General features: G+C 48.9%; 1 non-coding gene across 1 annotated transcript; it reads right to left on the bottom strand.

Moving 5' to 3' along the window:
• Positions 1 to 3,711: 3,711 nt before the first annotated feature.
• On the bottom strand, positions 3,712 to 3,798 carry TRNASTOP-UCA (transfer RNA opal suppressor (anticodon UCA)). The gene has a single exon. It is a non-coding gene; the product is annotated as a tRNA-Sec (tRNA).
• Between the last annotated feature and the right edge of the window lie 8,002 nt (positions 3,799 to 11,800).

Genomic DNA, 11,800 nt, shown 5'->3' on the forward strand with positions numbered 1-11,800 from the left:
TGGGCTGAGGGCTGCGTATCACGATCCATTCGTATGAGTCATTCTGGCCGACATTTTGCCAGGGGAGTCTGTGTAGTGGCTTTTAAGCACTTCAGGTCAATATGTTAGTAGCAAACACTGCCTTGCTGCTTGCCACGGCCACTTCAGCTCTCCACGCGCGTGTGGGATGCACACAGGTACACTCTGAGTTCAGGTCTTCCAATTCCATGACGTCTTTGACTCACAGAGACAACAATAACACCTGGCACCTATCCAAGACTTGAGAATTCAGCTCTCCCCCATTCATAGAAGAGGAGAAAGGAGTAAAAAGGCGTATGGGCATATGCCTGTAAACATACGTGATTGTCTGGGTCCTCCATCCAGGTGATGCTGCCTTGTGCTGTGCAATGGCTGGAATTTAGCCTTCGAGAGCCCTGGCCAGCTATGGATGGGCTGGCCCTAGGTAGGCAGAAATGCTGGAAGAGCCAACATAAAGGCTGCTAAGCTACACACGCACATGCATGCGCCATCCTGCTTCTGGGGCAAAAGGAGTGGCTTTTTTTTCCCCAACACATTGCTGATCCCCAGCTGCCTGCTCAGCCTCTGGAAAGCTGTCCCAGCACTTGGGCACCCTCAAATCTGAGGAAGACAAGGGCCATCTTTGCTTCTGCCTCTCCAAGGTGTCTCCCACAGCTGCAGTGGGGGAGCTGGTAGATGGATGCATACCCAGACTAGGTCTTTGTCCCCCTCTAGTGACTCGACTGCAAAAGAAGTTTTCTGAGTCCTACTCCCTCCAAGCAAGATGGTCATTATTTTAGGTCAGGATGTTGAATGGTTTCCTTTCTGAAGGCCAGTAGGACATCTAAGCACCACTAGCAGGTCATATATTCATACATACTCAGACATTACCATTACCAATGTAAACAGTAATTAGGAGCTTAACTTTCTGCCCTAATAGGCCATGTGTGCCTGCTTTCCTCCCATGGAGGATGGCAGTCACAGGCTTCAGATGACAGCCCATGCCTAGTCCTCCAGGAGACCCAGCTATAGAGCCACCGTGAGCAGTGCAAAAGCACATGCTCCCCAACTCTTGTAACCAAACACTTGCTGAGTCACAGCCCAGTCACCCGTATGCTTAGCAAGTCGCGTCAGCCATCTGTCACCAGCACATCCTCCTCACCCCGCTGTGACTCCATGGGGAAAACAACAGGAGGCAGATTACGCTCGGCTGAGGAGCCAGGCTCTCGTGCGTCTTGGCTCTGAGTAACCCCTGGATTGCCTTCTAACCAGTGGTGAAGCCTTTAGCTCCTCTTAGTTTGGCCCTTTGTCAGGAAAGAAAGTGACATTCAGGTTCAAACGCTGAAAGCTTTGCTTGACTAATGAGTGACTCCAAACAAAGCGGGCTCAGGCAAGACATGGATTGCACTGTGCAAAATGTCCCTCCTACACCAGCCAGATCATCTACACAGGCCTCCACACTGGTGTTCTCCTCCAACCGGTGTTCAAAAAATAGCACCAAAATATAGGGTGCCCCAATTCCTAAGGCCTTGTCCCACCTACCATGTCAGCTCTTTAGCTACTAGAGCAGAATTTCTGTGTCTCCTGTCCTAATGAAACCCCATGTTTCCCTAAGTTCGGCCCTGTGCTGGAGGTGGAGCCCTGGAGGGCACAGCCCCAAGAGGGGATTGTTTCTTGCCGTGTGCCTGCATCACCGACCACATGAGGCACTGCCCAGGTACGGGGAGGGGTGTAAGCAGCGTGGAAAAGGGATTCACACAGGATTTCACAAACCTAGACCCCCGCGCTGCTTACCACAACCTCCCTGGCCGGGGCTCCTCTCTCGTGTGCTTGAAAGTCTGTTTTCCCCATGAGCTCCCTGAGGGAGAAATCACCCACACCAGCAATCTGACCATCCTGCTTTATCCTGAGGCAATGAGAGAGTGCAGAGTGGATGTGGACTTTTTTGTTCTGGAGGAAAAAAGTGAACTCAATGCCAGGCACAGATCCCAGGCTGTATAGTTCAAATCGCGCTCCGAGCGCATAATTCCCATTTGTGTTTGTGTGCACGCAGGGCAAGGGTGGGGGCTGGCGGGGGTGTATGTGTATGTGAATATAAGAATGTAATCGTCATAATTTAATCCAAAACTACTTCTTGGAATAAAAAAAAAGCAGGCCGACACAAAACAGCATGTTCAGTTATAAACACCACATGAAAGAGCCGTATTATGTTCTACTTGGTAACTGACATCGAACGTTAACGTTCTCAGCTGCCCACTACTGGGCAAAGGCCTTTCCAGTGCTCCCTTCCCCCCGACACAAACAAAAGCCCCCAGCCAAACTGCGGCGCAGATACCAATTTCTGAGGCCGCAGCAAAATTCCACATAGAAAGTTCATTATGGGCAGAGGAGGCAGGCTGGTAAATGGAGCGGCATGGAGCAGATAGATGGCCATCTGGGACTTGGGGGAGAGCGCACACAAGTCTGCAAGGCCATAAAAAAAGTTGGCATGTGCCGTGTGAGCCACGGAGGGTCTTTTTTTCCCCCAGGTTTCCCATAACAGGCCAGTGTATTCCCGGAGCTGTGGGTCTTACTGGCACCACAGCTGCTACTCTCTGATTGATTGACTTGGATGCTCGGTGGGCTGGAAGCAGAAGCCGCCATCAGGAGCGGTGTTGTGGCCCTCAGTGCCCTTCCCTTCTCCTCCCAGGCCTTTGGCTGGAGTGAGTCATTTGATGTAAAGGAAACAGTCATTCTGGTTTGGATCCTCAGGGGTGCTTACCTGCTTAACTCCAGATAGCACTGCACCCCCCAGAAAGCACCCAGGAACAATGGAGTCCTGATAATTCACTTGGTATTACTTCTTTCCCTCTGGGGCAAATTCATAGAATCATAGTTCAGGTTGGAAGGGACCTTAAAGATCATCTAGTTCCAGCCCCCTGCCATGGGCAGGGACACCTCCCACTAGACCAGGCTGCTCAAAGCCCCATCCAGCCTGGCCTTGAACACTTCCAGGGGTGGGGCATCCACAACTTCTCTGGGCAACCTGTTCCAGTGTCGCACCACCCTTTCTTGGTGGTAGGAAGAAGAATTTCTTCCTAATATCTTATCTAAATCTCCCCTCTTGCAGCTTAAAACTGTTACCCCATGTCCTATCATTACACTCCCTGATAAAGAGTCCCTCCCCATCTTTCCTGTAGGCCCCCTTCAGGTACTGGAAGGCTGCTATAAGGTCTCCCTGGGATCTCCTCTTCATCAGGTAGACTCACCCTTCCTGCTTGTGGGACCAGGAGGTGATGAGAAAATGCCCTTGAAATCCTCCCTCTTGCCTGTGGTGGGGCTGGTTGGGGTCCCATCCTAACTAGAGGCTCTGCAAATCATCTGCTGGAGTTGTTGCAATAGGATATCATGAAATAAATGCCTTCTGCTTGAAGAATATGTTTTTCAGCTTCATGCTAACCTTTATTTTTTGTGGGGCTGGGTGACATTATTAACACCCGTTGCTTGCTGCTGAAGCAAAGCATCTTTGTTGTGGTGTGGGTGGGAGGTGGGTTACTGTCAATATGGAGCTGATCTAAAGAATGGCTTCTGTTATTTACTTTTCTGTTCTTGTAGGGTGATACGACACGTGGGGATCGAGGCTCATCGCGGATGCTGCCTTTTTGCTCCGGTGGGCGGGTGGTCCCTGATCCGCGCCCGGGGCAAAAGGACTGTGCCCGTAGTTTTGCCCGTTCTCGCCCGAAAGGTGGAATTGAACCACTCTGTCGCTAGACAGCTACAGGTTTGAAGCCTGCACCCCAGACCACTGAGGGTCATCCGGGCAATTTGTATTGCTTCATAGCCCCCCTATATAAAGCGCCGTGGCTCCGCTGCCCTGAGGTTAAGGTGAGGGGCGCTTCGCCCCAGGCTTGCGCCCTCTGCCGGTTGCCGGTGGCAGGAAGCGATTCCGCAGCGGGTCGGGAACTTCCCACACCGGGAAAGGACCGGGTGGGCGCAGCGCCCGGTGCCCACCCAGCAGCCCCCGCGACTCGTATGCAAATTTCACGGCGGTGATTGGTTGTCCCCGAGGGCGGGGCGGGGCGGGTGAGTCACGGCGCTTCCCAGAAGGAGCCCCGCGCCCTTCCCGCCGCCCTTCCCGGATGCCTGGGGTCCCTTACAACATCGGAGTGGTGCCTCCCCCGCACCGGCCCCAGCCCCCGCCGTGATGCCATCCCCGCTCTTCCGGGGTCTGGCAGGGCAGCAGGCGGTGCGGGGTCAGCCTTCGTGCAGCCTGCAGCGCCCGCTGCCGTCCCGACGCCCCTGTGCCTTCCTTCTCCCACTAGGGCTCGCTTCCCACGCGCGGCAGCGGCTGCGGTGCGGGTCCACGGGTTCCCCATCAGTGGGGCTGCCTGGGTTGTTAAGCGGGTTGTAGATGCGGCCGCCCCATTAGTTAAGAGCATATAAACAGGCAGGACTCGGCAGAGGAGACAGTGGCTCATTTTGAGAAATCTCTTTTTTTTTTTTCCCAGTATCTTTTATTTTTTTCCCCTGTGGTGGCTAATGCCAAATACTCTGGAGGAAGACGTGAATCTCCCACGAGATACCTCGCAGAACAATAATATCCTCTGGGAGGAAATTCCTCCCTGGCCCCCAGCTGAGGATCAACTTATGCCCCGAAGTATGAGGATTGAAAACACTTGTAATTTTATCCTGGGGAGTGTAACTATAGAGGCTATTTTCATAAATGTCTAAATCCTTGAAAAATTACTCACTTATTTGCCTCGAGAGATTCCTCTGAAGTGGAGCCATTTCTGCAAATGCATGTGGTTTCCAGTGATTTTTAATTAGATGATTCTTTTTGGTGTAAGCAATAAATAAAACCCTAGGCCCATTCCCCCTCTTGCTCGCCTCAGGAAAGCTGAGGCTCAAAACTGGTCCTCAGTGGAGAAACACCAGGGTAAAACTGGTACGGATCAGAACCGGGGCCGCAGCCCAAAGCTGGGAGCACTTTTATAGGTGTCAGCAAAGGAAAGCGAAAAATACATGGTGGGGCAGCACCGTTCCTGCTCACACCCAGGAGCACTGCTGGGCACGGCATTGCTTTCAGTGCCTGGCTCCAAGTCATGACTTATCCTGTTGGAGCTGAACGAGCTCTGGTATCATCTGGCCCACTGACTCCTCAACATGGGCATGAGTCTGTCTGAGGTCTTACTGTTTGTAGCGAACAGCTTTTTAAGCAGCTTAATGTGTTTTTTAGAGCACGTTTTAAACTCCAAACCAGAAGCAGGGTTTTCTATCAGAAGGAGCTGGTTGGGCAGCGGCTCCTCTGCCTGCCAATGCCAGGCAGGAATTTTTCTTCCCTTTCTTGGTTTGTAGGAGTTGTGTTCCCCATTACGTTCTACCGCTTTACCTGGTACTTATCACAGTAGCAGGTGGCGTAATCTAGCAAATTTCTTTTGTGCCTAAATATGCATGGGGTGAGGAACTGGGGGGGGGGGGGGGCGCGTGGGAGGAGGCACAGGGAAATTAGTCATGGGGAGGAAGAGGTTAGCGCGGGGGTTTGAGGAAATCAGGTGGCCGAAGCAATCCCTCAGGCTTCCAGCCGAGCCTGTCCTGACGTCTGCTGGGAGAGGCACGTCAGCTCAGAGATATGTTCCTCTCGGCCCAGCAGCATGTGACCTTGCTGACTGATTCAGGCTGAACAAGAATGGCTGCCAGGGGTCGGAGGAGACACTCCTAGCGCCTGTACTTCAGTTTCGAAGCTCAGCTCTAACAACACTTTCACTTTCTCTTTGCTTTCCTCTCTAGTATTTACCTTTTCTGGATCTCTTCCCCTGCAGTCCTTCAGGGGAAGGCATCTTAGTGTGAAAATGATGCTCGCATCTTCTCTCTCTTGCGGCCTCTAGCATTTTTAAGCAGAGATGTCTGTCTTTCATGTCTCGTGATCAATCTCCCTGTGCTTTCCAGGAAAAGACTATGCCAAGCACTCAAGTTCAAATGAAAAATAACAGCCAAGCAAAATACTCCAGCCAAGTCACCAAAGGATTCATTGGAAAAGACAACTCCTAAAACTTCCCTTATTCTGCGGTGAAGGGACATGTGGAGATAATGAATGCAGCAGTTTCTAAAGATCAAGCAGTGGAGGAAGGTGTCGGAGAGGGTCAGCAGCAACATAGGAAATGATGCTGGACCTCAGAGTTGTTGGGGAAGTGGTAACAAAGAAGTTTTGAGAATTTTCTCCTTGACCGGATACTAGTCCCGTCTAGGTTCAGGTCTTCTTGTGGAGCGGAAGCTGTGCCAGCCACTGACTTCCCCAGCAGTGGTTGAAAATAACATTTCCAGGACCTCTGTGTGTCTGTTTTTTAAAGGTCTTTGTCACCCCTGACCAGGAGGGACTGCGGATGAGTTGCTGCCTCTGAGAGACATGCCGGTCTCCTTCTGTGAGGAGGGGCTATAGAGGGCAGGTACCTACAGGCAATACTTTGGGCAGTTGCCACTCCTGCTGCCAGTTTCTCTCAGCCGCTGCGTGATGTACGTATGAGGGCCCAGGTGCTGATCAGGAATCAGCGGGTAGAGCTGGCTGCCAGCTGCAGGTAATGGTCATCTTATGACTTATGATACGATTTGTAAGGTTACCAAAAATGCAAATAGGTATACCTCCTGGGATTTTCAAAAGTGTGTAAATAAGTGACCAGAACTGTTGATTTGAAAGGCTCCTCAACACCTGATTTGCCTTTAAATGTTTCTTGGAAATCCTGTAAGCACTCAGCTTCATCTTTAGACCAAGTGTTTTTGAAAATCTGACCCTTTGCCATTAAAAGTATAGAACGAATTCAGTTTATCAGCTTAATGATGGAAAAGCTCGCTCTCATCAGTAATGCTCTTAATTAAAGCATTTCTCAGTGTCTTTGGACCTGATTCTCCACCTTATGCAGACAACTACACTATGCCAAATGGGTGCAGAGCACTGCCAATTTAGGTTTGATTCAATGCCCATTCAAGTTAATAGAAATCCTCCCACAGAAATCAATGGGATTTGGTTCAGGCCCCAAAGTCCACGGGGAATTCTGATTTGGCAGTATTTCACACCCACACTGCATCAGTATAAGCAAATATTCAAGGTACAAAGCCATGGAGAATTTGGAAGGGGCTTTGTAAGGCACTTCTGGGGCAGACTGTAGCCTAGGCTATTCAAGCAATTTGCAGTGCGTGAAACTGTCCAACAAGGAAGCATTAAAACAAATAACTCTGAACTTTTCCTGTTAATTTTTTATAGCACTCTTAGCACTTAACAATACACTCTTGACTTTTTTTTTTTGGTCCCAGGCTGACAGAACATATAAGCATCTTCAGTGCTTTGTTCTTACTTCTTCTTTTAACTACCAGAACCTGATTTATGTCAGAAAAGATAAGCCTGGATCCCTACTGTATTAATAAATAATTATTTGGTGTAAGGTGGGGGATGAGAAAGGCTGTTATTCTTAGCAGCAGCAATGAAATTTCAGCAGCTGATGACGTCAGTGGTAAAATGTCAGTGTGAAACAGGCTGGAACAAATTAAGAGTGTGGTGTCGTCACTGTGAGAGCCACGCTGCCCTCCTGAGGGACTGTGGTTGGATGCTGCAGATGCAGTTCAGGAGATGGGGGGACAGAGGCTTGTGGGAGCTTCTCAGAAGCCTCCAAAAAAGCAACAACAATCATCTCAGTACCAGAAAAGTCAAAGAAGATGCTATTTGAATGACCCTGCCCACCTCATGGCATGAGCTAACAGCAAGGGAAGGGCTGCGTCTACAAACCAGATTCCAGGAACTAGTACAGAAAAAAAAAAACCCACAATAAAATTGGCCATCTTCTAGTCACTTAACAAGCTGGGCTAACTTCATCTCTGATGTCATTCCTGTGACTCAAATCAAAGAGAAATTTGGCCTGAGATGCCTTTTGTCATTATGTGCTGCTTAGAAGAGGGTGATCTGCTTGGAGCAGAGGTGATCCTGAAGCATTTTTTTACTTAACTGCGCTGTTGCATTTGAAGAATGCCGTCAGGCTATCCAAAAATGCTGAACTCGAGGTGCACAGAGCTTTAATCAAAATGGGGTAATGCATGCATTGGGAATGCATTCCCAGTGCATTCATGCTTGTCCTCAAAGAGTCTGGTCTTGCACATTCCTTGGTTAGTCTCAGGTTATGTTGTTAGACCCAACCCTGCCTCAGTGCAGGACACGGATGCTAGCTGAGAAGTGGTATCTCAGGGTCCTGATATCTCGGGGTCTCAAACCCTGCGTCTTCTTGGTCCGTCAGAAGAATTGCCTCATCTGCAGGGGTTGTTGGGCTGTGGGACACGCTCTTGTTGGGGGGTGGTTGGGAGGGCTCCATCCTTCATGGAGACCTGCAGTATTCTGTATGGAAATATGGGAAAAGTTGAGATTCCCTGGATTAGTGTTTCTAGAAAACTAGTACTGGTAACAAGAGTGCTCTGTGTTGTTTCATTCCTTTCTAGAACTGCCTTTCTAGTGGCTGCAGGGATGGATGTGGTTACAGCAGACGGAGGAAAATACATTGAAACGTGTGCTTATCTATCAGTCATACCAGCTGTTTCTGGCATGCAGCAACTAGCTGACCACAGTTAAGGAAAGGAGGATGTAATCAGTTAGCAAAGGCACTCCTTTCTCAGCAAGGACGATAAGGATTATTGGCAAACCCACAGAGAGTTACGGGAATAGAGAAATTGGTGTGCTGTAGTCACTTCCTATCACTCGGGAGTCCCTGTGTTCAGAGCATTGTGTTTGCTTTCCTAGTACGGATGTCGGGGTTGTCTACATTAGTTCAGATGTCTAAGTGCACTCGCCCTGTTTCAGCACACAGAAAGCTTGCTCAGAGAGGTTGCCACCATTGTTGTTTTTTATCTCACTTTGGGAGAAGGATTCAGATTGGCCGTGAGCAGGAAGAGAGATTCTTTACCACAGCTTTACACCAACAAAACACCTTGCTGCAGAGATATTTGCAAAAACAGGCATGACTTAATCAATTCAGCAAAGAGGCATATGCCAACAGAAACACTCTTTTGCCAACACAAACCGTGCTGCCACTAGAGGAGTATCGGCAATCCCACTCTTGTCAGCATGGGGCCTCCGCTTCACTGATTAGGTGCTGTACAGGCAGGCAGCGCAGGAGGTTCCCAGCCGGTGAGATCACTCAGGGCTTTGCACCTCAGTGCTGAGATGAGCCCCGGCTCCCTCATCTCAAGAGGAAGCAACGGCCATTCAGCTGCACCTGTATCAACAGAGAATTTATATAAACTGGAGGTGAGCTCCTGAATGTGCAGCTGGTTGCTGTCGCAGTCTGATGGGAAACTTGTCTGTCAGGTTGTATATGGTCAACACAGGTCTTGATGATACCGCAGGAGTATCTGGTGTCTTCTCAGAGGTCTTGCCAGCCAGCTCAGAGAGGGCTTCTGCTGCAGCCCTGCATGCAACTAATTGAAGCCTAGCACTGAGGTTAGGAGAATGCTACTAGATCAAAGCTTCCTTACCAGGAAGGCTGGAGAGCCTGGACAAGGATGAGGAAGATTCGATGCCAAAAAGCAGTGTGTCACCCTGCTGTCAGCATTTCAGGTCTAAATATGGGACTGGTAAAAGCAGGGGAGGCAAAAGTTTGAGTGCTACCTGCACTGCATCCTGTTTAGTCTAGATTTACGAGAGCTTTGGGGATATGGGAATCAAATGTCCACAGAAGGAAAGAAAGAATTCTGCTTTTTCTAGATGTATTGGTTGGGGATGTGTATGTGAAATTGATCTCTAATACGAATGCCCAACAGACAGCCATTGGAGACAGAATGACTTTGTTCTGGATGTGTTTGCAAATATCTGTGTATATTTTTAAGACTTACCACTGTAGGAGACCCAAGATGATCTGTGATTTCTGCAGTCTCATCGGAGAGAGCAAGTGAGTGATTCCATGCAGTAGAGGCATACAGCCCATGAGTCACAGCCCTGAGTCACAGCATTGGGACACTTCAGCATTCAGAAACACTAGTAGTGACAGAAATCAGGATGATGAGCAAGCAGCTGTTACTCATTCTCAGCTGGACACCGTAAGCATGTTTGTACCAGTCAGTGTGGCTCTGGCTCTTCTTTGTCTCTTGCAGACCTGCAGTCATCTGGATAGCATGGTGACATAGCTCAGTTAACATTTGCCTGTGGGCAAGAGATGATCAAGTCTAGTCTCTGGCTCACAGACTGTCCTGCTTGACTCTATTAGTTTCAGCATAGAGCTATCATGGCAATTTTCACTTTAGATTACTTCCTTCATCTCTGGAGATCAGTTCATGTTACAAACATGAACACATTGATCATCACACAGGGTTAGAAAGTATCTGTATCCTTATTTATAGCTGGGGGGGGCTGAGGCACTAAGCAGGTTGGCAACTTGCTTTTAGTGACAAAGGAGATTTGTAGTATAGCCAGGACAAAACACAGGAGCCTTAACTACCTCTCTTAATCTCTAACCACTGAACCGTACGCTCCATTGCGTTCATCGCTTCCTCGTGAGGTGGCAGTTTAGATGAGAACAAGTGCCCAGGAAGTTGCCCTGTTTATTCTGTCTCGGCCTCTTAATGCCTGTGGAACTTTTTTATTGAATTATTTTCATGGCCATCAGCTTTGGTGCGGGAAATGATTCCAAGAGACAAAGACTTGGTTGTGTGTGTGCACGTGCGTGTGTGGTTGAGAGAAAGGAAGAATAAAAAATCCATTTCCAGATGGTTGAAAGGATGCACAGCACTTTGCTATTGGCAAAAACAACCTCTTTCATTTTCCGGATGTGTCACAGAATTGCAGCTGGAAAAAAACAGGCAGAAAGGGAGGCAGTGGGGTAAAAATTACTAATGAAAAATAACCCAGCCGATATTTGAAAATCTAAGCGCTTCATTTTTATTTAAACGGGGGGGAAATGTGCTTGCTGAGGAGGATCTGTGTAGAGCAGGTTCAAATATGTATCCTCTCATTTTCTTGTTAGCTTCTTTCCTTTGCATTCCCAACTGTAGCCTCACAGGAAATTCAGTCCCTGGCAAGCTTTAGCTCCAGACAGGAAACGTTCTGAGGAGTTTCTTCCATACAGGTACTATATTTGCTTGGAGGGATAACATGGTGGAGATATTCACCACGGCTGGATTTAACTCGCAGGATATTATACATATTGGTGGAGTTGCTGGGAGTGATCTCTGTCTGCAGCCACCAGCATGCCATGTTTAAACAAATCATGCTGCTCTGCCTGCCTGTGGGAAGATTTGCATCATGTTTGGGCCAGATTCTCCTTCCCCTGACAGCAGCACGGCCCAATTTATGTCAAAGATATATGCTGATGTCAGAGGGTATCAGAATCAGGCCCGCGCAGCAGGTTTCTGTCACACAACAAACTTGGTCTCATGCTATTTGCATGTACAGTTATTTGCAAACTTATTTGCATGTACAGATATTTGCAAACAAAGATATTTTGATAGGAGGAGTGACTGTGAGGGGTGCAGGTTTATGCTGTGTGCGCAGGTGAAGGAAAGTCTTTGCTCTTGTCTTTGCTTTCTGAGGGGACCAAACATTGCGTTGGATGCGCTGTAGCAGCACATCACCTTTCAGACGAGTGGGAGGTACTGAGCGTGATCAGCTAAAACGCAAGCTTCCCACACCCCTTGGGGCTCGCTTGGGATGCTTTCCCACCTTTCTCTGCAAGTTCAGAGCAGGCCTGTTCCGCTTATTAGTCCAGAGGAGATCACAGCAGTCTGAAAAACAAGTGCTATCTCCCTCGGCCGCTTCGTTAGCTAACATCAGCGTCATCAGTGAACAGTGATGCGGTGG

Source organism: Rissa tridactyla, chromosome 3 (assembly GCF_028500815.1).
Source record: "Rissa tridactyla isolate bRisTri1 chromosome 3, bRisTri1.patW.cur.20221130, whole genome shotgun sequence".
Lineage (NCBI taxonomy): Eukaryota > Metazoa > Chordata > Aves > Charadriiformes > Laridae > Rissa > Rissa tridactyla.